Source organism: Nothoprocta perdicaria, unplaced genomic scaffold (assembly GCF_003342845.1).
Source record: "Nothoprocta perdicaria isolate Ctin4 unplaced genomic scaffold, notPer1 scaffold_322, whole genome shotgun sequence".
In the NCBI taxonomy this organism is placed as follows: domain Eukaryota; kingdom Metazoa; phylum Chordata; class Aves; order Tinamiformes; family Tinamidae; genus Nothoprocta; species Nothoprocta perdicaria.
The window spans coordinates 630,955-658,781 of NW_020455558.1; the positions used below are offsets into that span (position 1 = coordinate 630,955).

The 27,827-nt window shown below is 41.7% G+C and overlaps 1 protein-coding gene and 1 long non-coding RNA gene across 2 annotated transcripts in view; both read left to right on the top strand.

Moving 5' to 3' along the window:
• The window catches only part of EPHA5 (EPH receptor A5), a 188,084-nt gene that overhangs the window by 100,317 nt on the left and 59,940 nt on the right, over nt 1-27,827 (top strand). The gene's annotated exons all lie outside the window — the stretch shown is intronic.
• Nucleotides 2,040-8,648, top strand: LOC112950584. The gene is made up of 2 exons (XR_003250054.1): nt 2,040-2,175; nt 8,577-8,648. It is a non-coding gene; the product is annotated as an uncharacterized LOC112950584 (long non-coding RNA).

The following is a 27,827-nucleotide window of genomic DNA, read 5'->3' on the forward strand; positions in this document are numbered from 1 at the left end:
AGTGTTCCCTTCAAGCAGAGCTATGTATCATACTATCATTAGCAAACTGCATCTTGTTGAAAATCTGTCAAACTGACTGATTTTGCATTTGCTGCTTTGCACCACATAAAACATAGTAAACTCCTGTGCCATAATGATTTTCTGTCTATCTTGATGGGACATAATGAGATAAATTCAAGTCCTTTTTTGAAGGCTAATTACATCAAGTACACACTAGACATTGGCTGCCCTTGTTACAATGATGTTGTGCATTTTCATGCCTTCGTTTCCTCTTCTTTACCGTCTGAGTTTGACGGTGAGTTTGATTCAGCTTTGAAATACAAATTGGAGGATAGAGAGCAACAGTTTGGTGGTCTCCTCTCCCAAAAGATTATCTAGATATTGTACAACAGTTCCCTGTGACAGAAAAGGCAGTATTTGAATGTAGCTGTGAAGGACGGAGTTGACTGTGTGCACTTTGTGGTCCCAGTGAACAACGCAAAGCTGGAGTGGGGACAGATTTAGAGGGTGGTCTTGAATTGCACCTCTCAGGAAGCATGAGTGATCTGCGTGGGCAGTGACTGACTTGCTGGCTGATTCTAAGATGAATTTTTTCCCTTGTGTTGGAAATGGCTGAAATCAGTTTAGTTCCAGTACCAAATAAAACGTTTTTTTGTTGTTGTTTTTTTTTGATGAGCTGGCAGGCACATCTTCAGTCTTTGCCTGAGTCAGCTTTAGAGTCTCTTCTTCTACTTGATACTTCAGAGGAAACAGAATTCATAGTAACAATCAACATTTTGTCTGTGGTGAAGATGAATTCTGCCATTGCATCCTGTGATCAGATATTAGCACATGACCTTCACACTGTGATTGTCTAGGACGTTCCTGACAGGATAATACCAATGCTTTTGCCATGAATTCATTTTCATTGCAAATTAATTATGACTTAGAAGTCTGAATGGAGGTAGAAAGGTGCTATGATTTCCAGATGACTTAGGTAAGTCTGACAACAGGCCTGAGAATCACTGATATGGCATGATTATTTTCAAAACACTTGGAAGGTAAAAAGTAACAGCACTTGGAAAGATGAGAGTTTGGTTATGTTCTCTGCTTTTTGAGAACAGCAGATCTGTGCTTTGTTTTTCCTTCTTTCAATAACTGCAGTTTTGTAATTCTACATCTAACTGTGGGATCACAGGGCCAGTTTGCTTTGTCTAAAGCTGGGGTCAACACGTGCACAGCTGCTGCTCATAGCCAAGTGTGCATACAAGCAGATAAGGGCAGAGTGCTTTGCTAAGGTGAAGAAGTGCTTGTTCCAGGAGACTGGGAACACAATATTACTATATGCGCTTTAAATTGTCAAAAGGGAAAAAAAATCTCAAACTACCCTTAGCTAATATATTTGTGACAGCACAATTAGCTGTCATGCAAAGTGTTTGTGTCTCATCATGCATACAAGTTGGCGCTGGAAGGATCATATTGTATGTCAGACATGCTTGATACAGTCTCTACCCAGAGCGATCTGTTTATGCAGAATGCTTCAAAATTCATCGCAGGTATTCAGGGAAAAACAAAAACAAAGAGCAAGCAAACACATAAAACCCTTTAGGGGAATAGCCTTATCACAGCATCGCAAAAGCTGTCCATCTCAAGATCCCTGCCACAGCTGTATTACTGTTTATTTGGTAAGACATTGGGTTTTGATAGTAGAATATCTTAAACAAAAAAACTCAAGGTGTATATTTCCTGCTTTTCTAAGACCGAATGAAAAGCTAAGAACGAGTACAATATTATTTGCTAAAGTAGAGGCGTAGGATCTGTTAGATCTAATGCACTCAACCAGGAAAACACATACCTAGCAAAGGCAGGTGCTAGAGGAAGAAATAATCATCATATTTTCTGTAAAATATTCAAACAAAATATCTTGAGAGTGTTTATCTGTTTTCTTTCCAGATAAAGATTTTAAAATATTTTTAAAAGGAAATGTGACAAGACAATTTTATGATGGGAGAGCTTAGCCTGTGGTTCTTCTTTTTACAGTATGCAGACCTGGGTTCTTCAAAGCTTCACCCCACAGTCCATCCTGCAGCAAATGTCCCCCTCACAGCTACACGCTTGATGAAGCATCCACATCTTGCCTGTGTGAAGAGCACTATTTTAGGAGAGAATCAGACCCACCTACAATGGCCTGTACAAGTAAGCATGTGCTTATAGGGTTGTTTTTAATCCTTTTGAGCTGTTCCTATACTGTGATTAGACATTATGATCATAATTACTGTGCTTTGACAGGCTCTGGGCTAGAGCCTGCACTCTTTGAACCTAGTCTGACCCACTTGTAATGTCACTGGCTTGTCCATCTTAGCCCACTTACATGAGAGAGGACTCAGGCCTTTTGCTTCTAAATAAGGCATTAACCTCAGGGAGCATTTATTTAATGCATAGTATAAAATATCACAACAGATGCTCCATCTGTTGCAGTCTGCTTTGCAAGCATACCAGAAATCTTCCTAACCAGCAGCATCACATTTAAGGAGCAGCCCTTAGTGCAAGTTGGTATGTGTGCAGGTGTAGGACACATGTTCAGAGGAGTGAGTGGGCAGCTGCTCCAGCTTTAGCTGTGGGTAGAACATGCATGGTCCTGCTTAGCATCATCTGTCAGCCAATTTTCGTTGGGCAAGCAGAGAGTGAATTCTAACTTTCTTGGCCACCTTGGAGATGGTTATTATTCAGGGAGATGGTCAATCTTCAGAGTAGTCATGTAGCTCTGCAGAGAAAGCTGCTTCTCTAAACCAGCAGCAAAAAATACAGAATTTATTCTGTGTGCTGTAAGGGGAGGGAGTTGTAAAAGGCAGATCGGACTACTGGGAGTAGTTCCGCAGGTGGTGGAAGCAATGACTAGTTTTCTCTTTCCATACAGTCTGTGAGCTACCTTCTACACTATAGCTTTGAAACTTCTTGTTCTCTTTTGTTTCAAATATTTAGGCCCCCATGTTGTGTAACTCCCACTTCATCTCACTAAGATCAGAATAGTAAGACCATGGGTCTTTACTGGACCAGGTACGTTATGGTCCAGGTGTGGTTTTGCACTGTAAAAGTGGTTAAATAAGTGAAGAGGAGCTGAACTACTGAGGCAGGAGCAGGAAGAGCTTCCAGGAAGCCTTACTGATGGAGAAGGGATGTGAGCTCATGTGCTCAGAGCCTCTGGGAAATGGTGAGGAGACAACTTACTTCCTGTCTCCTTGCATCGTAGAGCTGGAAGTTCAAGAGCTGAAGGACAGATTTTAGATTGCCTTAAACTCATGTCAGAGCCTGTTAGAGTGCAGTGCATCACAGGGATCATTTCCCAGCTGTCCTCCCAGCAGACACCAGACCAAGGCAGGATGAAAAAGCAGAATGGAAACAAGCAGAGCAAAGGGCTAGGTAGAGCAGGACATAAGAGCTCAGTTGAGGCAGCATAGTAGCTTTCTAGATTTTCGTCCCCGTGCCTACTACTGTCCTTTCCAGCCCTGTTGGTTTGCACAGAGAGAAGACAATAGTCCCTTCCTGATGGAGACTCACTCTCACAGAGGAAGCAGTCTGCCCTCAGCAAGTCTCTTCATGCCTCAAGGGGACACTAGGCACAGAAGGTGCTGCAGTAGTGGGATTCTTGCATCTTCGCATTTAATTTTCACCAGAGGAGAGAACTTGAAACACCTAGCTCTTGCAGATGTGCTGTAGGAAAGCAGAAGAGAGCCTTGGGCAGCACGAGAGTAGCTCGTGCTATGTGATCTGGATGTGAGCCATGCAAGCACTTCTCAGGCTGCTAAGCAGATATGCCACTGCCCTTTAGAGCAGGAGCTAAGATGGGCTAAAGCATAAAAAATCTCTTGCACCAGGGCTTCTTAATGTCTGTTTTGTGCATTTTAAGCATAACTTAAAAGTCACAGGGAAAGGAGAGATGGGTCCAATCATTTTGGTAGTAGGGAGGAGAACTCTGAACACTCAAAGTACATAGAAAATTAGCCTGTTTTTGTTCAGGTAGCCCCAAAGGCAGGGACTGATACAGAGTTGTGCTAGACTACCCATGTCCGCAGTGCCCACTATCCATATGGCAGCAGCGATACTGCTGTCCATTCTCCCTCGAGGGGGAGAAGAAATACATCTAGCCTGTCTAAATTAGCCTGGATAAGAAGCCCACCAGCTCCAGGAGAAGAGATCTGTGTAAACTTACAACCTGAAGGCAGGCCGGGGTTGTATGAGGGGCACAAGCAAGATTGTTTTCAAATAAGTTGCAGGATGAGTCCCTGTCTGCTTCAAGCCTCTGGTACAATCCCAACCCTATAGGTAACTGCTATAGCTTCAAGCCTCTGGTACAATCCCAACCCTATAGGTAATGGCTATAGCTTCTAGTTCCACAAATATTGTGGGTTTTTCTTTCTATGTTCGCTTGTTCGTATTACTTTTTTTTTTAACTTTTGGGGGGGCTTTTTAATGTTTCTTCTTTTGTTTTGTTTTGAAAGTTTATTTTAATCTAATTCCAAATCAAGGCATAATGTGCTGAACTATGTTAGACTCTTGCTTGGCAGAATCCAGAGCGCACGCAGAGCAGGTGGAAGCGCCAAGGCAGGCACCGCTCGGCTTCTGCTGCCTTAGGAGCAGGCTTTTATGCAAGGAGCATCTGCACTATCGCATCTCACTTACTCATCCCTTGGTGGGATCTTGTGCTAATTCAGCTTGTGCTGAAAAAGAGGAAATGCTTATGTGCTAGCCCATGGCAAGGAGGGTAAATTTTGGCAGGGATAGTAAAAGAGCAGCTAGAGGTCCCAACATCTTCACCCAATCCTATTAGTGTGCAAGGCACCATCTCTTTTCGTGGCTGCTGGGAAAATATTTAAAGTTTTTGAATCGGTCCCTTGTTTATTACTCTGGAAGTTAATAATATTCATAGGGTTCCTTTAAGTTGAAATCCAGGTAATTGCAGGGAATACACTGTTCATTTTCAGCTCCACGCCTGCAAAGTCCCCTGCCAATTGGGACAGCTGTAAAACTACATTTTCGTAATATAAAGAGAATGCTTTTCAGTCTGATGTCTTCTCAGTCTTCAGACTTAAGGTGCCTTATAACTCTTCCCCCCACAATCATCACCAAAGAAAGTGAGCCACTAAAGTGCTGTCAATTGCTCAGTTAAGCACAATAAGGGGGGAGGACAAAGGGAGGGAGGGGAGAGAAGTAAAATATGTGTTTTTTTTTTCCCCCAGTTTCTTAAAAATATTTAATAAGCAATTATTTGATAATTTTAAAATTGATAGTGCTGGAATGCAGCCTGAGATAATTATTACCTTCAGACAACAGATCCCTAAGTCCGTACGGACATTTGAGAATTCTCCAAATGTTTTTACGCATCTTTCAGGAAGTAATTGTGCTTTGTATCTTTTTAAGTAAATAAACCTAGCTTCAGTTCCTTGCAGAACATCAATTTAAAATAAAATGATATAAAGTTTCACCCTTTCTTCCCTCCCACCTCTCACAAGTAATTCTGTTGCAATTCAGAGCATACTGGGGAAGTATTTCAAAATGGTACAAGGCGTGGGACACACTGCAGTTTTTATAGAGTGGTTTTTCATGTAATAATCTGTTCTCAGAAAGTTGCAGTTAAATTTATTCTGTGTAAATATATGTATCTCAGGGGAAATTTACCTACCAGGTTATATGTAAACTATGCTCATCTGCAGAAAACAGATTTTCTGTCCATCAAGGAAAGTACCAATGTTTTTGCTTTGAGCCTCTGATCAATAAATCATGGTGCGGAAAGGGTGAATCTTAACAGAACTTTGTAGTGAACAGAGGAGCAAATTTGAAAAAAAAAAGAAAAAGAAAAAGAAAAAGAAAAAGAAAAAGAAAAAGAAAAAGAAAAAGAAAAAGAAAAAGAAAAAGAAAAAGAAAAAGAAAAAGAAAAAAAAATGTGTAAATGAGTGTCTTAGTCCTTGAGGAAGAGGAGTTGGAAGACAGACCTTCTTAGCATATCTAGGACCCCTCACCCTCAGAAACTAAAACAGTTTTTTCTTCTCCCAACTGGCATTTTTTCAAAGTTTCACCCAAGTGCAATTGGAGGAGTCTTCAAATAGGTCTTCTTAGATATATGCAGAATACTAAAGACAATTCTTAGAGCTCCTCTGAGAATCTTAATATTACAGGTCACAGAGTGCCACTAACTTCAAAGCATTTCCATTGAAGTTGATGTTTTTAAGCCTTCAAGAAAGCAGCTGACTCTTCTGTACAAAGCAAGTAGAAACCTCTGGTGACTTCAGTGAATAATTTATCCCCTATTTAAGACATATTGTCCAATAGAGGCTTTTGTATCTAACTTCATCATTATTTTTCTTAGTACTGTTAGTGGTAAAAGTTCATTCATCCAGTGAAAATAAAAATAGGGCAATTTAACTGGTGTTAAGGAAAAATAAATCTGTGTGTAATGTATGTAACTCCACACAGCTCCAGTGATGAATTTTCTAGTTTCCATTATATAAGCATGAGCACAGGAGGGCAGAAGATAATTCTGGCTTCTGCTGTGCTATGGTGTCATTAGCTAAATAGCGCTGGGTCCCTGTGGTGCAGTTTGGGAGCATCGACTTGCAGAAATTCCCAGCCTTGTGACAGAGCCCTTTCGTGCAGGCCTGTGAGTAAGCTCCCTCTTCTGCCCTGTGTCTGGTGAAGTTTCTTTCCATCTGAAGCGATCTGAGGTCCTTGACCAGATGCTAATTGTAGTCCTCATGCAGAAGATGTTCTATATGCTAGTGGGGATTGCTGGCATGGTGGCAGACAAGCAGCTAGTCCTCAAAGCTGCAGAGACCTGAGCAGGTCCTTTTATTTTAGGCTTGCCAATAAATGGGCCCTTAGCTTTCTGCATGTCTTGCTGAAGCTGATGGTTGTGTGCAGGCATCTTGCAGACAGAGCTCTTGCTCTACCTTGCTCTAAAGGAGAAAAGATAGGAAAGGGAAATAGGGAAAGATGTTTCTTGTTTATATGGTAATTTCAGCTTTGCAACATTGCCTCTTTTAAATGTGATTTATGTTTGATTATAACAATAAAATAAAATCAGATAATCTAAGGCGTGCTATTAAACATGTATGGATATCTGCCTGGTGAAGATATTTCTAGAGATCTTTATAAGGAGCTCTACATGAGTTTTGACAGTTGGTTCAAACTGAATGTGAGCATGTTGCCATCACACCGTTATGTAGTCTCAGAAAATTCCACGCTGTAGGATTTTGCTGTGTGGCTTTTGTGATGCTGTGGCTAAAATCCAGCTGAGCTTTCTTTAGTCGTTTCCCTTTCTTCCTAATTCAGTACTATCCATATAAAGTGTGCATATCTCTTGCATGAAATTCCTGCTATCTTTCTGCATTATCTGCAGGGTATATCTGTGACCTGATCACCAAGGCAAATCTATTAAAACAAAAGTTCCTCCAAATACCACCTAGGAAGTATTTTCCATTTGCTCCAGGACTGATAAACTTTTTTTTTTGTAGTGCAAAGACATCAGTGGAATGTGATCTTTTTAATTTGGCTGTGGTTTGCATGTTCAGAGGCTTGCCTGCAATGTTCTGCTGATTTCACTGGGAGGCCATCACAGAGTGATGCCAGAATTTGCAGATATATCTAGTGTCATGGCATGCTTCAGTTTTCTGGTGTCTCTATAACATGAGTCATCTGAAAAGGTATGTGCCAGCACCTTCTGCAAATTAGCTGTCTTGCAGGTGTCTCCAAATGGACAGTGCAGCTGCCTAATGAACTAGGAGTCACTGTTGGAAATTTTGTGCCCAATATGGCTTTTCTTGCCCAGCCTGTGGCCTCTCCCAACAGCACATCGGAAAACAGACCAGGAGCTCTGCTGCCTTTGCAGTTCTTTGCCTGTGGGTAGCCTTGCCAGAGCCATGCTCATATCCCGAGCCTGGACACTTGGCCAAATAAGCAGCCATGGTGTAGCTAACCAATCGTGCTAGCTTTGCAGGGACCAGGAAGGCTGCAATTGAGAACATAGACATGTCCGTATTTCCAGAGGCTCGTATAGATCACCATCTGCTTTAGGCTACATTAAGTGTCTTGTTCAGGTGTGCTTTGTACAACTGCACTTAAGTTTCTCTGTCTGTAAAGATCTGATAGGGAGTGCATAAAATGGAAAAATTCAGTGTCTGAACTGGGTACCCAAGGCATGTCTTCTTAGGATCGAGGGCTAGTAATACAACAGTAGGGCCAGGAGGGGTAATCCTGCTGCCGGTGACTGGCACTGACTTGGGCAGTTCCCTTAGGTAGAGGAATGAGGAGAGCATCAGAGGCAGTGCCTGGGGTGGAACATGCTTCTGTGGGTGTTCCTGAGCCAGCCTTATTGTGTGTATCTTGCCCTCCCACACAAACGCCTGTGTCCCAACCTTTAGGGTGATGCTGGAGGTCTCAAAAGAAATCTCCATCTACCCCTTGCTTCTCTTGCTGCTGTGGATTATCTCTGTGTGCTTTTCAGCACATGAACCATGAACATCTCTTCAGCCTAGAGAGCATTAGAGAGCAGGATGAATGATAAAACTGTTTTTACCATGTGTTTTTCTCACTTTACAAACCAGGACCCCCCTCTGCTCCTCGGAGTGCCATCTCAAATGTAAACGAGACTAGTGTCTTTCTGGAATGGATTCCCCCTGCTGATACTGGTGGAAGGAAAGATGTGTCTTATTATATTGCATGCAAGAAGTGCAACTCACACTCAGGGCAGTGTGAGGCATGTGGCAGTCATGTCAGGTACCTCCCCCAGCAAACTGACTTGAAAAACACCTCTGTCATGATGGTGGATCTACTTGCACATACAAACTATACCTTTGAAATTGAGGCAGTGAATGGAGTGTCCGACCAGAGCCCTGGAGCACGCCAGTATGTGTCTGTAAATGTAACCACAAATCAGGCAGGTAAGTGCAAGCTTAATCTGGGGAAATGGCTGGGGTGGGAGCCCTACCCGTTTGAATCTGATGCAGACCTCCCGTTGAAATGGGGGGAAGTCCAAGCCTGGAGGGTTGGCCCATCGCCTCTTAAAATATGTGTGTGGGAGGGAATTCATGTCCAGCAGGACAGAATTACTGCAGTCTTCAACAGTGGGAATATTTCCTTCCAGCAGGACATACTTTTAGGATTTGTGGCTTTTCATTTTTCTTTTATGCTAAGCACTGCACAGAGACAACTTTACATCTTTACCTTTACTGAGTGTATCCACTCAGTAAAATAAGGAATGTAATTGCCTCTTGTATTGGGAAAGAGATGTCCCTAAAAGATATTTATGATTCCAAATGCTGATGGTTAAAATGTCTTAATGTTGGGAGAGGCTGCCCCAAGAAAATTATTTTGCGTGATTATAGGAAACTCGGTCCATGTTTTGCACTGTGTGATGCCTAAGTGCCTGCCTAAGCTGAGTGAGGTACACCATTGCGTACTGTGTCCTTCTTTGTTTTACCCTGTGTAATGAAGACCACAGAGTCTGCCTTTTTCCCTCACCCAGGCCTCAGGCCTTTGGAAACCCAGAGGGAAAAAGGAGACCATCGCCTTGGCGGCAGGTGGCTGGGGCACAGCAAAGCTGTGTGGCTTGAACGCAGGAAGGCAAGGAGCTGGCCTTTAGTCTTGACTTGCTTTGGTCACTTGGAGCTGCATCAGGAGGAGAAACACGATTACATCTTCTTCCAAACATATGAATGCACCAGGCACGTTAAACAGCTTCTATAACCCCTGGAGACCTTCCTGTAAGTTTCTCTTGTCCCTTATCGGCTCTATTTTTCAGGGATCTCTTGCCTATTTGGTTGGTTTCTTGCCATTTGATTCAGGGCTGGTTCAATGCTGCTGTTCTCTTGTTCTCCACAGAGTCCTTTCAGAAGTATGAAACAGCAGCATTTGAGACTGTGAAGTCCACACACACCACTGATACCAGATCACCAGAGCCATCCTCACTATCCTTCACCATCACCTGAGCCACCATCACCATTTGCCTTCCCCTTACAGCAAATGCTTAGCTGGGAAATCTGGTGCAACACACATGGCAACGGCTAGATGGAGATTGGCAGGTCCTTGTGGTGACTTGGAAAAATGTTAGCTGGATCATTCCTACAGCCCAAGGATCTGTGCATGGAGTTGGCAGCCAGTGTAGCTGGAGGGTAGTTGTGTTGCAGTTCATAAGGTACCTGTCCATCCTGGTAATGAGTCCGCATTCTTGGAAGTGCTGTATGAATTGTTGGGATGAGAAAAGGAAGCAAAGGCACCCTTGATCATTACTGGATGTGACGGATATGGAAGGAGATCTACCAGGGGAGCAGTTGGGGATGGCAGTGAGAAACCTACTGAAGGGTCAGTGTGGATGCATGAGGTTCACAGTCCTAACAATGTTTGCTGAGGTCCTATTGAGAAGGCTCCTGCCAGTAAGTCTCTTATTGGAGAAAATATGGTTTCCTCTTCCTGGGTTTGCATTAGTATTTCATCGTTGACATTGGATTTTCCCTGATGTGCAGAGTTAAATTCACGTAAACCTCACTAAACATAGTTGTGCAAGAGAAGATGATATATTGCTGATCACTGCAGTCTGTGGGTACATGTCTGTGGGTTTCGTATGCTGCCCATGGCTCTCATTCATGATAGTACATCTATGTGCCCTAGTGGAAGGGCATCACAGCTAGCAGACCTTAAAGTTCAGGTAGTGCTGCAAAGCCAACCACAGCAAGAGGAAAAATACTGAGCAAGAACTGATGTCCGTAGGAAATGGAAAACCTGAATGCTATGGGCAAGGCCTGGATGTTGCCAAACTGCTGGCAGGCATTCACTAGCGCAGCAGTGCAGAAGAGTGACAGAGTTTATTTTGTTGTCAGTCCCAAAAAGACTGCTTCTTTCAGGCTAGCAAAGAATGCACGAGCTACAGAATGCTGGCCTCGCCATGCAGGTTCTGTACATGGGAGCTCTTGGCAGCAGCAACATGGTATGGTTTGGGATCCTGAAGGGATTGCTTCCTGAAAAGTAATGTTTTTCTTTCCAAAATAATTTGTTCATCTTCCTTTCCCTCTGGTTTTGACTAAAGATAAAAAGAACTGGCACCAGCAATCAGTCTGATATTTTCAGATGGTTATAGTCTTCTCTGAGGTCTAGTTTTGAAATGAAGTTTGGAAATACTGCAGGAAAACCAAGCAATGTTTGTGTGCAAGACGCTGCACATCAGCTGGTGCCTCCAGCACTCTCCTACTGCAGCACCCAACCCAACCTCCCTGCCCAGCCTTCAGTTGCATAAACTCTTTCTTCCAGTGGGTCCCTCATGGTAGCTGTTCTTGTCCTCACTGCAAATCCAGAGAAAGGTGGCTCAAGAGTTTTGAAAATCAAGAGATTTTCAAATCTCTTGAGATTGAAAGAAGGCCTTTATCTCTTTGTTTGGAATATTGCTAGCCAGCAGAAAGGCTGCCTGTGAAGAAGAGGTGTAGCACAGGACCTGCCAGAGTCTCCTGCCTCGCTGTTTAAAGTCTCATCTTTCACTGTCAAGAAGGGATATCTCTTAGGGAACCATTTTGGTTTCAGGGCACCCCAGCATCTCTGAGATGCCTCCTAAGGCACCTTTCAGGGCCATTTCCTATAACCACACTGTGCATACCACTAGTGCTGAAGCTTTTCCTTTGAGCGATAAGCGCATGACATTTTTTCTTGGTGATTTCACCAAGCAGGTTGGTTAAGTAATGCTATTGCTCTGGACAAAGATGTGCATCTCCCTTGAGGTGTTTTGTCTTAACTGTCCTGCATAGCTAACCTGCAGACTTGGTCAGAGATGTGTGCCTTGTAACAGGCCCTCAAAGAGCAAGTGGATTGTGGTTCATGGTTGCCTACACCCATGTTGTATCATGGCAGGAGCATGCAAGAGTATGCTCAGAAGAAATACAACTTTGAAGGTTTGAAACCCATGGGAGTATTTGCTTTAAGCCAGTCTTTATCAAGGACTCTATGATAGTTTTGAGCTTCTGGGGGAGATATGGACGTGTTTATTAACCGTGGAGTAGTTGACATGTCCAATGCAGATCACCCAAACTTGGTCAGACCCTAATACTGGCTGTTTAAAGTGTATGAATGGGGCCATCCCTAGCCACAGGGAATCTGTGGTCTGAGGCTAAAACAGAGAAATACCAGTTGCTGAAACAGAGAAATGCCAGGTGCAGCAATGACACTTCCTATTCTGCCACCAGAGTGGTGAAAATGGTTTACCTGTAATGTCAGCTATAGCAGCACTTGATCTGTTGAGCAGTGTCATCTTCCTAGCAGTGATCAGTAGCAGATACCTTACATGAGGCAGACACAGGGATACTTTCTTAGTGTGCTCTCCAATCTCCAGGGAGACCCTCTTTGTGCTTAGTAGCCCTTAATGGATTTTTCTTCTATGATTGTCTAATCATTTTATGAACTAGAAAATTTTAGCAACTGTAGGCAATTCTACATTAATTCAGTGTGTTTGAAAGTTTAAGCTATGCTTTATTCATGTTGGTCAGAAGTGGAAGATTGAAGCTTTGCAATGGCAAATTTATTTGGAAACATTGCCATTTAGAGATGCCACGCAAGCTTCCAGTTAATGAACAGAGGTATCAGGAGCTCAGCATTTAACCCCAAAGTAATGTACCCTTAAGAACAAAGTGTATCTTGCACATCAGGATGAGCTGATACCCTGGTCAGGGTTATCCCAAGAAACACAAGTGAATTTGTACTGTCTCAGAGACCGTCACCTCCATACAAACCTGGGTAAACCTCCGGTGACACTCTGCACCATGGCACACAGCCATGCGTTGAACAAGGCTCTTTCCGCCAGCTGCGAACCTGCTGGCTGCTTTCGGTGTCCAGACTTGACAGTGACACATCACAGGGATGTACGGCTGATAGCTTGCATTAACCAAATGCAGGTTTGCTGCCACACAAACGCAGCTCCCTTCATCATTAGCCAGCCAATTTCTCTACAGTGGCAGGGGTCCTCCAGCCAGGCCACCATCTTCCAAGGGCTCTTGTTCAGGTTTCATCTCTTGAAGAGAGCGAATCTATCAATCTGCCTGTCTGTCTACCTTCCTACCTATCTATATCTTTCCTTCCTTCCTTCCTTCCTTCCTTCCTTCCTTCCTTCCTTCCTTCCTTCCTTCCTTCCTTCCTTCCTTCCTTCCTTCCTTCCTTCCTTCCTTCNTTCCTTCCTTCCTTCCTTCCTTCCTTCCTTCCTTCCTTCCTTCCAGTGCATGGAGGTATTTCACATGGTGTTCAATGTCAATCCCTTGCCAATGGGAGTTTTCCCACCAGTTGCTGAATAGATGACATCAAAGGCCAGGATTTTAGGAGAAACCCACCTTTAGCTTTCACGTCATCAGGAATTTTCTCTCTGACTAAATCCAGAGGCTGCTGGAGAGCTTCGATAATGTGCTGTGTCTCAAGTTGCCAACATTTAGACAGGAAGAGAGAATAATTTAATTTGTGAAATCTCATGCATATGCTGGTAATTGACTTTCGGAAGTAGTTCAACATGGATAGGAACCAAGATAGATTCAGAAGATGCATATGGATAGTGTCAGCAGCAGCAATGAATGAAGGCGAAGAAAAGGAAGTCAGTGACTGCCCCGTCACTGCACCAGACAGTGCAGCCATGGCTTTCTCTTTATTTTTGAAGCACAATCATAGAGCAAGGAGCACAGAGCAAGGAATCATAGATTTGCATAGGTGCACAAAGGGCCTATAATTTGAAGGGTTTTTTTTGTGATGACTGCATTTATCCTGAATGTAATATCTTCACACAGCAGCCTATTCCAGAGTTGCAAGTTCACTCCAGCCCAGATGGCGGGGTGTCTGCTGCCAGATGAATTATGGATCAACTGAATATTTTATAGTTTTATTTATAACTCCCCTGTTGGTAATTGCAACTTTCTTCTAGTTGGTTATGAGTCTTTCTGTTACACTTAGTATATTACAAATACATACTTATATTCTTTAAAATAAAAAATGAATTATTTAAAATGAATCTTGAATTCTGGAAATCTTTAAAATAAAATTCCATGTGTTTACAATACAGCTTCTAGCTAGAAATCATCCTTATTCTTACAGTGTGAGAGACAACACTGTTGTAGATATGTTGAATGTTGATAGGGACATTAAAAGATGAAATAACACATTTTTTTGCAGGGGACACTCGGTTGCACGTTCCCGGGAAGCCTCTGACCAGACTGGGCAAATTCCACCCTGGTGCCCCGGTGTCATTACCAGCAAAGTAGCCTCAGACTTGGGCAAAAGTAGCAAAGTCTTTGCAGTGGGAGGCCCAATGGCTAGGTGTTTAACGCCATATGTTTAAAGATGTTTAAATTAATTTCCCATGCTATAAACTGTGCAGGTTGTAAGAGCTTCACATGGTCGGAGTCTTCAGCTTCTGCAACATTGGTGTTGCATTGCAAGAGTGATAATGCTGTTTTTAAATTTTATGTCCCATTTTTCTTGCATATTTGTAAAGAATTGCCAAGTAATCTTACATTAATCTAATTTTAATCACTTTAAAATCCAATCTTTGGGACCAGAAATTTTTCTTGTATTGCGCTGAGTACAGTACTTGCCAAAGAGCAAAAGTAAAGCCTCTAAAATGATTTCACTTCCCAGATGACATCAATGTATAGATTTTTTCAATGCAGCTTCTGTATTTTAATGCTAATAAAACCCTATTCCAATCTCCAGCTCCATTATACAAGCTGTTAATTCCTTTGTCTGATATGCTGTTTCTCTGATTTTAACATTAAAAGCAGTTTTATATTTTCAGCACTTCTGAAAATGAAAATGTAAGGACTCGAGAGTAGCCTCTTCCCAAAACATACAAACTATTCTCAATGCTGCTGCAGAAATAGCAGGAGACTTATATGCATTTAATAAACTCCCCACTTGCTCTCTGTCGTTTGCTTCTTTACAGCACCGAATCAGCTCTTTGCAATAGTCTACCTTAAGTAGAACGATGGCTGAACAGGCCTAAACAATTAAGTTTCAGTCATTGTGCCTTACATGAGCGGTGTTACAGAAACGTTGCACAAGGTACAGTGACTTTGCAGTGCATTCATCTTTTCTTCTGAAACTAGCGCACCAACACTAATTTGAACCAACATGAAAAAGAAAAGTGCAGACCAGTGTGTTATGTATTTGCGCATATATGAACACGTTGCAAATGCAGCTCAGAAGTTCTCCATCCAAGAATGAGGCAAGGGAGTAAATATTTATTCATTTTATTATTTCCCTCTCCCCCTGCCTCGTGCAGATCTTGCTGCTAGCTCATCTGCTTTTGTGGCTGGGCTGTGGCTCTTATCTGAACTCATAGAACAGTCTGTTTGGGACAAAATATGGGAAGGAAATATATGGTGATCATGCCACATGCATGACTTGCAGCTGCCCAGTTAGTATTTTGTAGCGTTGGACAGGTTGAAATGTATTTCCCGCCTTGGATTGCTTTTTATGGGAGATATGTAGTTCAGCAAAGCTTGAAAAGTTTTTCCTAGTCTTCTACTTCAGAGCGTAGTTGCTACTACAAAGCACTCAAATAGCAAACAAGCCCTTGGACATACCTGAAAACACATGTTAAATACTACCTGTGGCACTTGTATTTCCAGCAAAGGGTTAATATGGTAGCCAAGCTTGGGCTGGCTGCTACTTTACCAATACATATTACCTGCCTTGTAATCAGTCAGGGAGTTGAAAAGCTCCACCTGAAGAGCTAAGAACAGCATAGAGGAGACAGACAGCCAAACTGTAAATAATATTTCTTTCACAGCAGCTGGTATAATACAGGTATATATCAGTATTTGCATGTTTGTATACATGCAAATACATATAAAAACTCTAAGTTTAGAAGCTTTTATTAAAACGTTTTTCAGAGGTTCTCATTTGCTCATGTGTTGGAATGCTTTTTGCATCTCCGCTTCCTGCAGAAACACTCATGATCAAAGCGGGTAACTAATGGGATTTCCGTCTAGGTCAGTACAATAAAAATCACCAGAAGGAAAGAGTTATTATTTATTTATTTGCCTGCTTTTTCAGGATTGATGGTTTTAAGAATGTAAGGTCAGATCAAACGGCCCTGTCCAAATCAATGCTGGACACCCACTGGCTACAACAGCATTGGGCCAGGCAGTGAGCAGGTAGTAAGCAAGATTTCTTCTATGCTGCAATGCAGCAAACCAAGGAGATGTGTTACTTTTTCCTGAGAGGTGCGTAATAAGCTGACTTCATCCTGTAAGCGCTTCAGCTTGGACAGGCCTTCAGAGAGAGCGGCTGCATGAAAATTAGCTGAAAAATTCACGTGCTGTTATGCATCTGTTGAAATCCATTTCATGGACTTGAGGTCAGAGTGCCAGGTTGGGCACATGAAGTAGTGGAAAAAGCCCTCTACTCCCCATATAATCACACAGGCTGGGTGAATGGGGTGTCTACAACTGAACTGCCTCCAAGCCAACTGCCTCTGAGCCAGCCCTCACACCAGCATCTGCTGCCTGCACAGCCCCTGCCCACTGTGCTGCTGCATCCAGCATTGTAAACCTTCACTTTTTGTGCTTCTTTGGTCCTTGTGGCTATTTTTGTTTGCCAGGTCCCAGACCTTGAGAGAGTAATCTTCAAAAAAATTCTTTGGAATCGTGTTGCCTCCAGGCTGGTTTTAGTGGCCAGTGGCAGGAGCTGCTTCTCTGCTCTGTGTTCCTAAGTAGGCTGAAAGGAGATGTGCTGAAGCAGATGAAAGAAACCAACTGGGCATCCCATCCCTTCTGTGGTCTTCATGTGTTTTCAAGGCCCTGTGGGCAGCTTGCTCATAGTTCACTTGTTTCTGAATTTTCTGCAGACTACCTCAAAACAGGGAGAGAAACTGGTGTTTGACTGACTAGATTATTTATTGTGCTGCTACCGGAGTTTTCTTTCATACAGTTCAGCATTAGTGTGGTTTATTACAAGGGACGGCTTCTGCATTGCCACTTTATCCTGCCATCCCCAGGGCTCTGCCTTCCCTGCAATGGGTTCCTGCCTTGAATCATTAAAGCACAGTTCTCTGGATCTGTGTCATTCAGGCAGGCTGTGGCAGCAGCGCACAAAATCAATTGCTGACCTTGCCGGAGACTTACGACATGAGCCATTCAGTGCCTGACCATGCAAGGGCGGTTTGCACAGGGAGCTGCTCTCAACCAGTTCAGTAAGCAGAAAGAATATTGCTGCAGAAATGGCTGTCTGGCTATATTTATTGCATGTCTCTTTGCACCAGGTGCTTCCCAGGCCCTGCATACAGGAGTAAAGGGGCCTGGGGCTGTCTGGGGAGGATGCACATGAGAGCACAGACCCAACTCCATCTTTTCTGCAACTGGACACTGTAACCAGCAGAGCAAGATGTGTGTGAAGGACAGACCGCCCTGTGCTTGCTGAGGGAGCTGTGCACCATCCCTCTTCTGTATGCTGGCTCAGGCTATTTGCAGTACCTGCAAACACCTCTATAAAGAAACAAAAACAAAACAATAATCCATAAAACAGTCAAAAAGTTTGCATTTCCTCTGCTCAGGTAACAACTATGCATCTGTAGTGGCTTCACATGGTTCCCGTGTTCTCTGATAGTAGTGACCAGTTCCATGAAACCCAGATTGTATAGCATCCAGTTCTTCATTTAGAACAAAATACATGAGGAAAATACATGGCAATAATGCAAATGAATGCATAAATAAATAAATTCAGGTTGGCTCAACTTAGTTCTAGCCAGAGCCAGTCCCTACAATATGTACTGTCCCTGCTAAAGGCCAGGGAAGAGTTTGGCCATGTTACAGTGCTAGTGCAGCAGTAGACTCAGGCAGACTTTTTGGAGTGCCTGCCTGTGCCACGTGCTCTGTGCAACTCATCACATGAGTGAAGGGTTCCTGATGACGGTAGATTGTTCTGTGACTTCTCCTTTGCTTTTCATGAGGAGGTTTTCAGACAGCTGTTTTGCTGTGACCTCTGCAAGCCTCTCATCCTCCCTGGGTTTCCTTGTGACAGGAGTTACATGCATTTCTCATCTATATCTGTGCAGCACCATGCACAGGGGGCTTCGAACTCAATTTTTGTCTGTCTTTGCAAAACAAAAACAAAACAACAATGACAAATGCCTCAACAATATTTTCTTCCAAAGATGAAAATATTTACTGAGCTAGTGGATGCTGAATAGTTTAGGGGAAAATGTGGTATGGAGTACATTTGCTCCAATATCATACTAAAGATAGTGACGGTTCCCTTTTTTTCCCCTTTTTCATGCCATCAGTGAGGAAAGAAAAATGTTTCCTCCAAGTCTGTCTGCCCTTCCTAGCTGAGTGCAACTGTATTGACTGTATTACATTCATTTGGTGAACTCTGCTTTGTCTGCTAAAACAGAGCCATTAATAATGGGACTGTCCATTCCAGGCGGTTGCAAATACGAGTGCTTGGTTGATTATATTTAACTAAAACTCTGATCCATTTGACTTTCTACCCAACAAGAGAGCAATTGCTACCTCTTCAGTAAATGCACTGAGTTTTCATTGGCCTCTGGCAGTACTAGTATTTAGAGTGTCTTGGCAGCTGTTCACTGATGAGAGTCCAAAAGAAGCACTTAACAAAAATCAAGCGATAGAAGTAGCAAAGTGATAAAGACACTGACACTTTGTTTATCCTTCGGAGTGGTTAGCAAAAATTTCAGCTGCTCCTCTTATTTTCACTCTTTCTGAACTTTTGAACCCATCCTGCAGTCCATGAAAGAGGGTCCACTAGGGCTAGAGGAGAGGATACCTGAACAAGTCAAGGTTTTGAAGCACATTGAATTTCCTTGTTAATGCCTTGCTCATTTACCCTGAATGAAAGAGGTATTTTTTCCACTTAAATTAATTCTACATTGCAGGAAATAAGCCCCTTCAGAGTAGAGGAAGCTTTCTTTCAATATAAGATAGGAAGAGGCAAGGAAAAGGGAACCTGATAGCAGGCACCATGTTCTGCAAATGGAACTACTCCAGGACTTTCAGAAAAAGTGCTGGATTTTCTTCAGTGATTAGAAACTGAACAAACCAAATGAAAAAAGAGGGGTTGATGGCAGGGTGATATATGTATCAGAGAAGGGGAGGGAGCAGAGGAGGAAAAGGATAACATGGATGAGTTTAATTATGTAGAAAGTAGGAATATTGACTTCCCAATCCTGAGTGGTGTTCAGAAAGATATATTAGTCTATATTCTATCAAAGGCTGATGAGATCTTCTTGAAGATCTTGGTAGTTACTTGGAAGAAAAAGGTATGCTATATGGCAGTATTTATGAGCACCTTAATTACGTTTCGCAGACTGAGTTCCAATTAGAAGGGAAGGAGAAAAAAAGGAAAAGAGAAGACATATAGCTTGTGTTTGGAACAAGGTAATAAATCTATGGCTAAGGAGAATGGTAAACAAGGTAGCTATACATCATAGCGTCATTTGTACGCTTCTATTTTTAGGTGCTTATTCCTTCTTCCATCCTCCCACCCTTGCCAGTAAAAAATGATCATAAAGGGGTCAAACACAGGCTTCCCTTGTTCATCTTAAAAAATGTGAGGGAAAGAGATGCAATTACTGTTAATTTTGCCAAGTCATTAACTGTGTCATAAAACAGCCATCCAAAAAAGGTGGAGAAGACACAGATCACAACATTTGTCTCTGTGGTCATATGAACAATGTGCAAATATTGCTATCAATGCGTTGCTTCATGTTGCATTTGGTGCTGCCAAACATTCTGCTTTTCAGTTACCTTGTTACAGTCTTGCCCCAGCAGTTTTGCACTCACATAACGATGTTGTGCAATTATTTTAACATCTGGGAGTAATACTATAAGGAGTTCTCTAAAAATTTGCTTGGTATTGGCTTTATTCTGTTTCCATCATAGTCAGCCCAGGACTTTGCTATATACTACCCTGGGAGTAATTCCAGGTTGAGTATGTCTTGTTACCAGAATTCTTGCTTACCTCAAAGAACAAAGCTTGTTTTCTGTATTCTTTCCATGCGGGTATAGAGCATTTGCCAGTGCAACATCTACAACTGATGCAGGTAAGAGATTAATTTTGTCTAATTATGTAAGTATTGAGCACGGGGAGTAGCTTGGGTCTTGGGATAGTGCTAATTAAAGCAAAAGTAACACTTCATACAGTTCAATGACAAACACTAAAACTCTAGCCTGGGAATAGCAAGTATTAGCTAGTGAGATAGCTTTTATTTCAGATAGCATCAGTCCTCCCTCAGACAAATGAAAGGACTTACAACATGACTCAATAGCAGTAAAATGGCTGCCACAAGGCCTGGCGGTATTTCAGTAAATGGAAATTTTTGCTTTTGCTTCTGCAATTCCAGGATCTCTCTTGGGAAGTTAAACAGATCAAAACACTCTTTTCCTTGGTTCTGTCCAAATCATAGTCCTTATTTGTTTAAAAGAAACTATATAAGGAGCAAGATATGATGGAGCATAATTGCAAAGTTCTCAACTGGCAATTAGTATCTTGGAGCCATCTTAATACTGTTAAGAAACAGACATAATTGTGTGTAGGATGTGCGTATTTATCATGAGAGTTGTCACTGCAGTCTGGTAGGAGGCATCCCTACCTTTGCTCTACGCTGTACAGGGATTAATCTAGTTTAGCTTGGTTAAGAGCCTGTCACAGTGATGCTTTCATTACCCAAGCAGTGGGAAGAGGCGTTGGATGTCTCCCGTTACCCTTGTATGGTAGGCAGAGCATTTTGTTACAGAAAAGAGCAAGACTGGAAACCATGGCTAAGAATAGGAAAGAAACAGCTTGCCAAAGGAAGGGAGGTTTCGATAAAAGATTGTCATTAGCAGCTCAGCAGCATTGAGGGCCGATGGTTTTTTAATTAAATGTGTTTGGAATGGACAAAGAGGGTCAAAGAGGAATTGTTTTGGCCGCAGGCCTAGAGCTACCACAAGAGAGGAGACTGTATGCATTTTAGCCAAACACCTTAACCATGAATCCCAAGGTGCTTTTGCAAGGAGAGTGCATTGTCCATTCCACACATTTTACAGGATGTGAAGGAGAATGGAAAGTGATTTGGCAGAGATCAGGCAACAATCTAGCAGTGGTGCCGTCAAGACATCACAAGTCACCAGGGTCTGAAGGCACCGTGGTTTGCCAGAGTTGAGATTAAGCGATAAAATGGACAGTTTCTGTATGTCCTTCTCCTTTTCCCCTCAATGTTTTATCACATACTTTTTAGTATTCCGCACATTAGTTCCAAGTTGGGGAATACATCTCAGCATAGAGCAGAGTTCTTCCTGATGAAGGCAGCAGGATAATACAGAATCGTGCTTACAGACTCTTACAAAGTTTGTTCCACACCTGCAGCTGAGCAGAGATTCAGTTGTCCTCTTGGGCAATGGTTCAGTCTTCCTAGACAGAGCTCTTCCCCTTACCTTACTGAACCACATTCTTCTGTTAGTTACATAGAAGCAATGGGAAATAAGATATAGCGGAATGTCCCTGCTAGATTTAATTTCCACTTGTTTCTCTAAATGTATTCACAGCTACTCCGAGCATTTCTGTTAGGGGCAATGGTTGGAGTTGTTTGCTTTAGACTTCTTTGTTTCTCGTGGATGTTCAGAAAGCAAGATTCTCTTGCTGTGTCCCTTTGACTTTCATTCTTTTGCAAATGTCATGGCTTGGAAACCTTTTGCCACAGTTTTTTTTTTTTTTTTTTTTTTTGAGAATCCTTTTACCATCTTGTTTACTACTTAGTCATGGAGTATGACTTGGCATGCTTTACTGAGGAAAAGATGAAACAAAAAGAGCATCGGAGAGGTTATTCAGTTAGTGACTGAGATGTCTTTAGGTTCCCCAAGTTTGTCATAGTGTCTAGCCTGGATCTTGCCAGTAGAGAGATGATGTGAAGATTTAGATCACTGACATTATAATACACTGCTCTGTAAGATAAGATTTGTGGTCAAAAGAGAATATGACATTTAATGGCCCTTTGAAAAGTTGAGTCCTAGCTTTATAGGCCGTACCCTCAAAATAAATGAAAGAGGACAGCAGCCAGTTCCAGCAGCTTTAAAATGAAAGCAGCACTCAAAGGATACCAGTGGGACTTTACAGTCCACATTTATGTAGTAAATACAACACTAAGTGACCACTGGACACCTGCAAGGATGTAGCAATATCTTTTCTTAAGATACAAGGTAAGATGTGTCTATGTGGTCTGAATGCCATTCATTTAACAAGGGAAAGAGGTAAGTAATATGAAGTTTTTGTCAGAGCAATACAGAAAAAGCTTCACAGGCATTAATGGTTTGAGTAATTTTGGTTGGAGTATTGTAGATAGAGTGATTGTGTCCCACATGAACTAAAACACATCTTTGCAAGCAATTGCTTGGCAACTATATGACTGGATAGGTTTTCTTCTTGCATGTGTAACATTTTGAATGAATGGTAACACAGAAAAATGAATTTCCACATTTCTCAGATACAGTCATCACTGGTAGAAAAAGACTCATGGGAAGGTAATGTGTGGAGTTGAATTCTGTGCATCGTAGTGTTACATAATATAAAAATGTGTGTGGACAGTTCCTGATTATTAGATACTCTTGTTAAGTATCTGCAGATATTTTACAATCAGAAGGGGTTTATAATTTTTATAGACTTGTAAGTGTTGCCAAGTTGCTTGGAAATGTGCGGAGTCTTCTAGGAATATTCATCTTAAAAAGAGACATTTAAAGCAAGCATCCTTACTTGAGCTTACTTGAGCTGATACACTTGATTTTGCATGATGATTCACAGAATGTGTGAGAATGTGTGTGTGCTTATTTTAAAAGTTATTTTTAATTTTGTTTTTCAGATTCAAGTTCCTAGGAAGCAATGTTGAATTGTAAAGCTCTTTTATATATGTTATTTTTATTTGTCTTTACTAGTCCTTAAATGTTCTTTTACCCCAAGTTTCCTTGTTTTTTTCCTATTGCACCTTCCTTTGTGAAAGCAGACGTGGCTGTTGTGTGTAAATGTATTTTCATAATGAATAACACAAAATGAGCAACACAAAATGAGCATGTCACTGTAAGATGAAGTTTGGTAACCTATCTGCAAGGATGAGCTATCATTGATTCAAGGGAAGATGAAAACTCAGTGGTGCTTATGTAAGGGCTGATTTTTTTCTTCTAACCTTAAAATTGAAGGATCCTGTTGTAAAGGTGTGTTTCTTTGTTTAGCCACTGCCTGTGAATTTGCTAGTCCAAGTTAAACAAGCATTAAGCGTGTTCTGATTGAATTCAGTACATCTGTACAAAGTTTTAGGTAATTTATCTTAAATGCTGTGCCTTTTGTGCCAGCCTAACTATAGCTGTGTGTAAATGGGGTCTAAAGCTCTCTAAGGGTAGTTATCATTTTTGGTCAATTTAGCAATATTTGCCTATGTTGCTGAAAGTCCTGAGAGAAAGCCAGAAAGCCAAGTCTTCGTTATCCCTGCAGCTGTTGCAGGAGCCTTAATATTGTGATCAATTCGTTCTTCCTACTTCTGTGGAATGCAGCCTTGTAAAAACGTCATTTATATGCATGCAGTTTTCAATGCTGCTGAATTAAGATGTTAGAGCTGGTTAATGGTCTTCCCCCTTAAAAGGGGGGATAATAAAATGATTACCAAATTATTACCAAATAAAATAAATACCAATAAAAGCGAGTAGAAGATGTTGGGTTTGAGAGGAAATCTCTGTTTTGTTTCTTCTATGGATTAGGGATGATCAGTGATCATGTCATGAGAGAGAGGAGTGAATATACCTTAGGATCTACATTTAGTTATTTCATCAACTTGTCTGATGCATAGCATTCATCATTCACATTTTGAATGCCACTTGCCATTATCATTTCACATTTATGGAGGACTCATTTAAGGAGAGAAGTCACCCTAACATGAAGTGTCCTGTGAAATAAAATAGTGCTAAAAGCAGCACAGGGGAACCTGATCAGACCTGGAAATGCAAGATTCACTCTTCTTTCTTCCACACTGAGATGTGCTGTAGAGCATCAAAGTAACTTTTTTGGGGTGCCATGCAGATGTAATTCATGTAGCATTGCTATTACTTATTACAGTTAGAATAACATTTAACTACATATTCATCTGCATTTTTGTACTATTCATTTCTAAGAGGACCCAGTGGCAATTGTAACAAAGCCCATTGAACAGTAGAGGAATATGTTAATTAATCCCCGTCCCCCAAATTGCTATTTTCAGAACCACCAGGGGCACCAAGTTGAATTCTGAACACACTAAAGGTAGGTGGATTTTTCTCTGATCTTTCCCAAATTAAAGGTCAGAAAAATCCATTTATGTTCGACTTAGAAAGACCTAGAACACCATCTTGAAGAATGTTTTGCCACTAGCTACCTCATCTCATCACAGATCCTCTGTGAACCCCTGACAGCAACACAAAGCTACCAACAATCATGAGAGATGCCGAGTCATACAATGGCAGTAATGCTGTCCACCTTCAAGATCTTGGTTTGATTTCTGACTCTTCAGTCTAAGTAGTTAGAGCCACAGCCTCATGCAGACAAACTCTTGTACCAGTCTGGTCTTGAGAGGATAGCCCCATGAATAGCAATGCCTGTGAGCAGCTATTATTTTTTGCTATGAGTTCCAGTAGCCACCCCATCCTGCCACCAGCCTTACTTAAACTGATTCCAGCCATCTTTAAGACATGATTTCAAACAGTTGTTGACTGAAGAAAGCAATCAGAAATAAAGATTGGTTAACACAGAATCACAAAAATGCAGGGCGATTATGTGTGGGGAACTGTTTTATATATGCATGTGTGGAGATGTAGAAATTGCCTGGACTCTGCTGGATACACTTTAATTTAGTTTCCTATTTCTACAGAAGTATTAGAGTGGTCATGAGAAAACAGAGGAATCTAGGTACAGTGAGTCTCATCTTGCCTCTCTCTTTCCTTAATGAGGAATGCTGGAGGAGAAGAGATGAACAAAACTGCAAAAGGTGTTGGCGGGGGCGGCGGGGGGGATGCAGCTTCACAAGTGCTTACTTGGAAGCGGCAAGTTGCAAGCCTCTTAGCCATATCTACAAATAATGACAGTACTGCTTTTGTTTCACAGCTGGGAAGACGATGGATCTAAAGCATGGGTTTGTGGTGCATGTTTTTTTTTTTTTCTCCTATGCTTCAGAGAGTGACAATATCTGAAATGCAAACCAAGCAGGCATAAAATTCAAGCTTGGCTATCCTGTGTGTAGACATCTGGTTTAATTTCTGATGAGTCATGTCTAGAAAGCATTGAAAAAACCTGCAATGAGAGGACACAAGGTCATCCACCAACTAAGCCTGATCGGACTGAGCAGACATTTTTAGAGCATTCTTGAGTTGGTCTCTAAAACCCGAAACCAGCTGGACTGAAAAGGCTTGCAATGTGTTGTTGGACAAAAGTTTAGCTCACAGACCTCCCATGTGCCTGGTCCTGCGAGGTCTGTGAAAGGTCTGCACGTCTCCATCGATCACACTCAAGATGATGATGCTGACCCTGGGCTTTGTGTTGCTCAGGCGTGACCTTTGTATTTATGCCTCAGCAAAATCATTTTACACTGTACTCCTTTTTAAGCACCTGAGAAGTGCTTCTGCTGGAGACCAAAGTTAAAGAGAGTTATTCATGAAGATCAAGCCTTCATCACAAATTTCTCTGGCTTCTATTTCTTTTTACTCATGTAAGCTCTATTCCATGTTTGAGCTCAGCATGGTGTTGCCAGTTTGCCTGTGATTTAAATAGCAGAAGCTGATTGCCAGAAATAATGCTTGCAGGTATTCCTTCTGTTCTTTATTTGCCTTACAGCAGTGCCTGCAGGCCAAAGTGAAGACTGTACTAGCAGTCAATGAATAGTTAGTTCCTGCCCCTCAAGTATAGATAGATAGAGGATATATCATTGTCTTCCTGGCACAGATAACGGCAGTGGAAGATGAAGTCACTTGCCAATGGTCATTCTGCAAGTTTCTGGCAGACCTAGAAGCACAGTATTATTTCCCCTGGTTTGATGCTTTTATCCCAAGGACATCCTTTTGTATGGATAGCCACTTCCAAAAATTCAGATTGTTTTCATTTTTCCTCCTAGCACAAACTTGCAGGCTGGTAAATGTCACAAAATGTGCTTCCAGATTCCTGCCTTTCAGATTCATCTCATTTTTATCATTCCCCCTCTGATGTGCAATATTCTTTGCAGAGCCATATGCCTGGAAGAATCTGAGGTTATAAAAACCTCCAAAGACAGAGGTGCTACAGGTTTACTTGGTGATTTTTGCTGATGCCTCCTTGTTTTTGTCTTGAGGAAGCTTTTCCTAAATTTAATTGGAAGTCTCCTTGCTCCAGAAACAGCAGATTTGTATATATTTGGAGATTCTCACATTCTCTTTCAGCCTTATCTCCTCTGCACTCATCAGCTTCAGTCCCTTCAGTCTGTCCTCATGGCTCTTGATTTCTAGACCTTTGCTTGTTCTCTGACCCCCTTTTGGATATTTTCAAAATAGGGCATTTTTTTGGACATTCAGTATTCAACATGGGCAGTATGGCACAATGACTTTACTCTCCTCCCTAAATACCTGATAAATCAGTTCGCTGCTCTCTGGGAACCACCAGTTTTAGACTGTGACTATTTTTCATCCTTTCCTTTTAGGAAACCGAAGACATCAAAACCAATAAGAATTTTATTCTGAGATTTTTGATCTTCTTGGGGGAGCTTGCTTACAGAAAAGGTCTGGATCATGGTTCTGCAAAGCTAGGGCCAACTCTGGGTCCCATCATAAGTGCAGAGGGATGGTACAGTTTTGTATTTTTCTTACATTTATGAATGAGATGTGGGAGAAAAATGTGACAGAAGGCAATATGAACCACAGGGAGTCCAAAACTAGCTACCACACCAGTGAAGGATTTTCTCCATTCATTGCCCTGACCTGCTGCACCTCTTCAGCTGTGGCTCTTGTGGAAACATAAGGAGTTTATTTGGCTGCCACTGATCCTGCTGGAGTGTTTAGCAATTTGGCTTTAATATTAGAGTTCATTAGCAAGATTGATTAGTGTATCATAGTGTGTGGCAGGCTTGGCAAAGAAAGAAATTTCCCACACAGTTTAGAAATGGTCCATGCCTTTGGTGAATTTACTCAATTTAGAATTTAAAAGTATCCTGGAGAAAGATGCAACAGATCTTGTTTGAAGAAAGGAGCTGATGGAGAAATTAAGAAGGTGACTGTAGGAAACAGAAGCGTGTGCTTTCTATGCATTTTGTTTGGTAGCTATGGTTTTATTTTGTTTTTAATGGCCCATGATTTTTAAAAGGAAGCTTTTGCTTAAATGCAAATAAGATATTAAGCTGCTAATGGTAAGAGAGGAGCTGCTATGTGTATGCTGGAAGCTAACTTGATAAATGTACTCAATAATGAGGATTCTGCTGCAAAATAGTGAGCCCTGTGGCTATGATCTGACAAAGTGCTGAGAGCAGTGTTAGTACTCATGTGCTTAAAGTTAAGCATTTTCCCAAAGTGTTTTGATCAGAGCTAGAGTCCTTATAACCTTGCTAGGAGTGAATTTATAAGAGTGTTGCGAGTTGATAGTATTTATTCTTTGACTTCTGTGAAATTTCATAACAAAATCACTATTAGAGTATAGGGAAATTATAGCTGTTCCACGGTGTGAAGGAATCCAGCTCCAGTTTTAACCACCAACTGTTCTTCATCTTTGAAAAAAAGCTTAAAAGCTTGATTTCCAGAGGCTTCAGACAAACCTGAAACAGAGATTTTGGAATTTCCAAGTTGGCTGAAATGACAGCACACTTCACAGTCAAG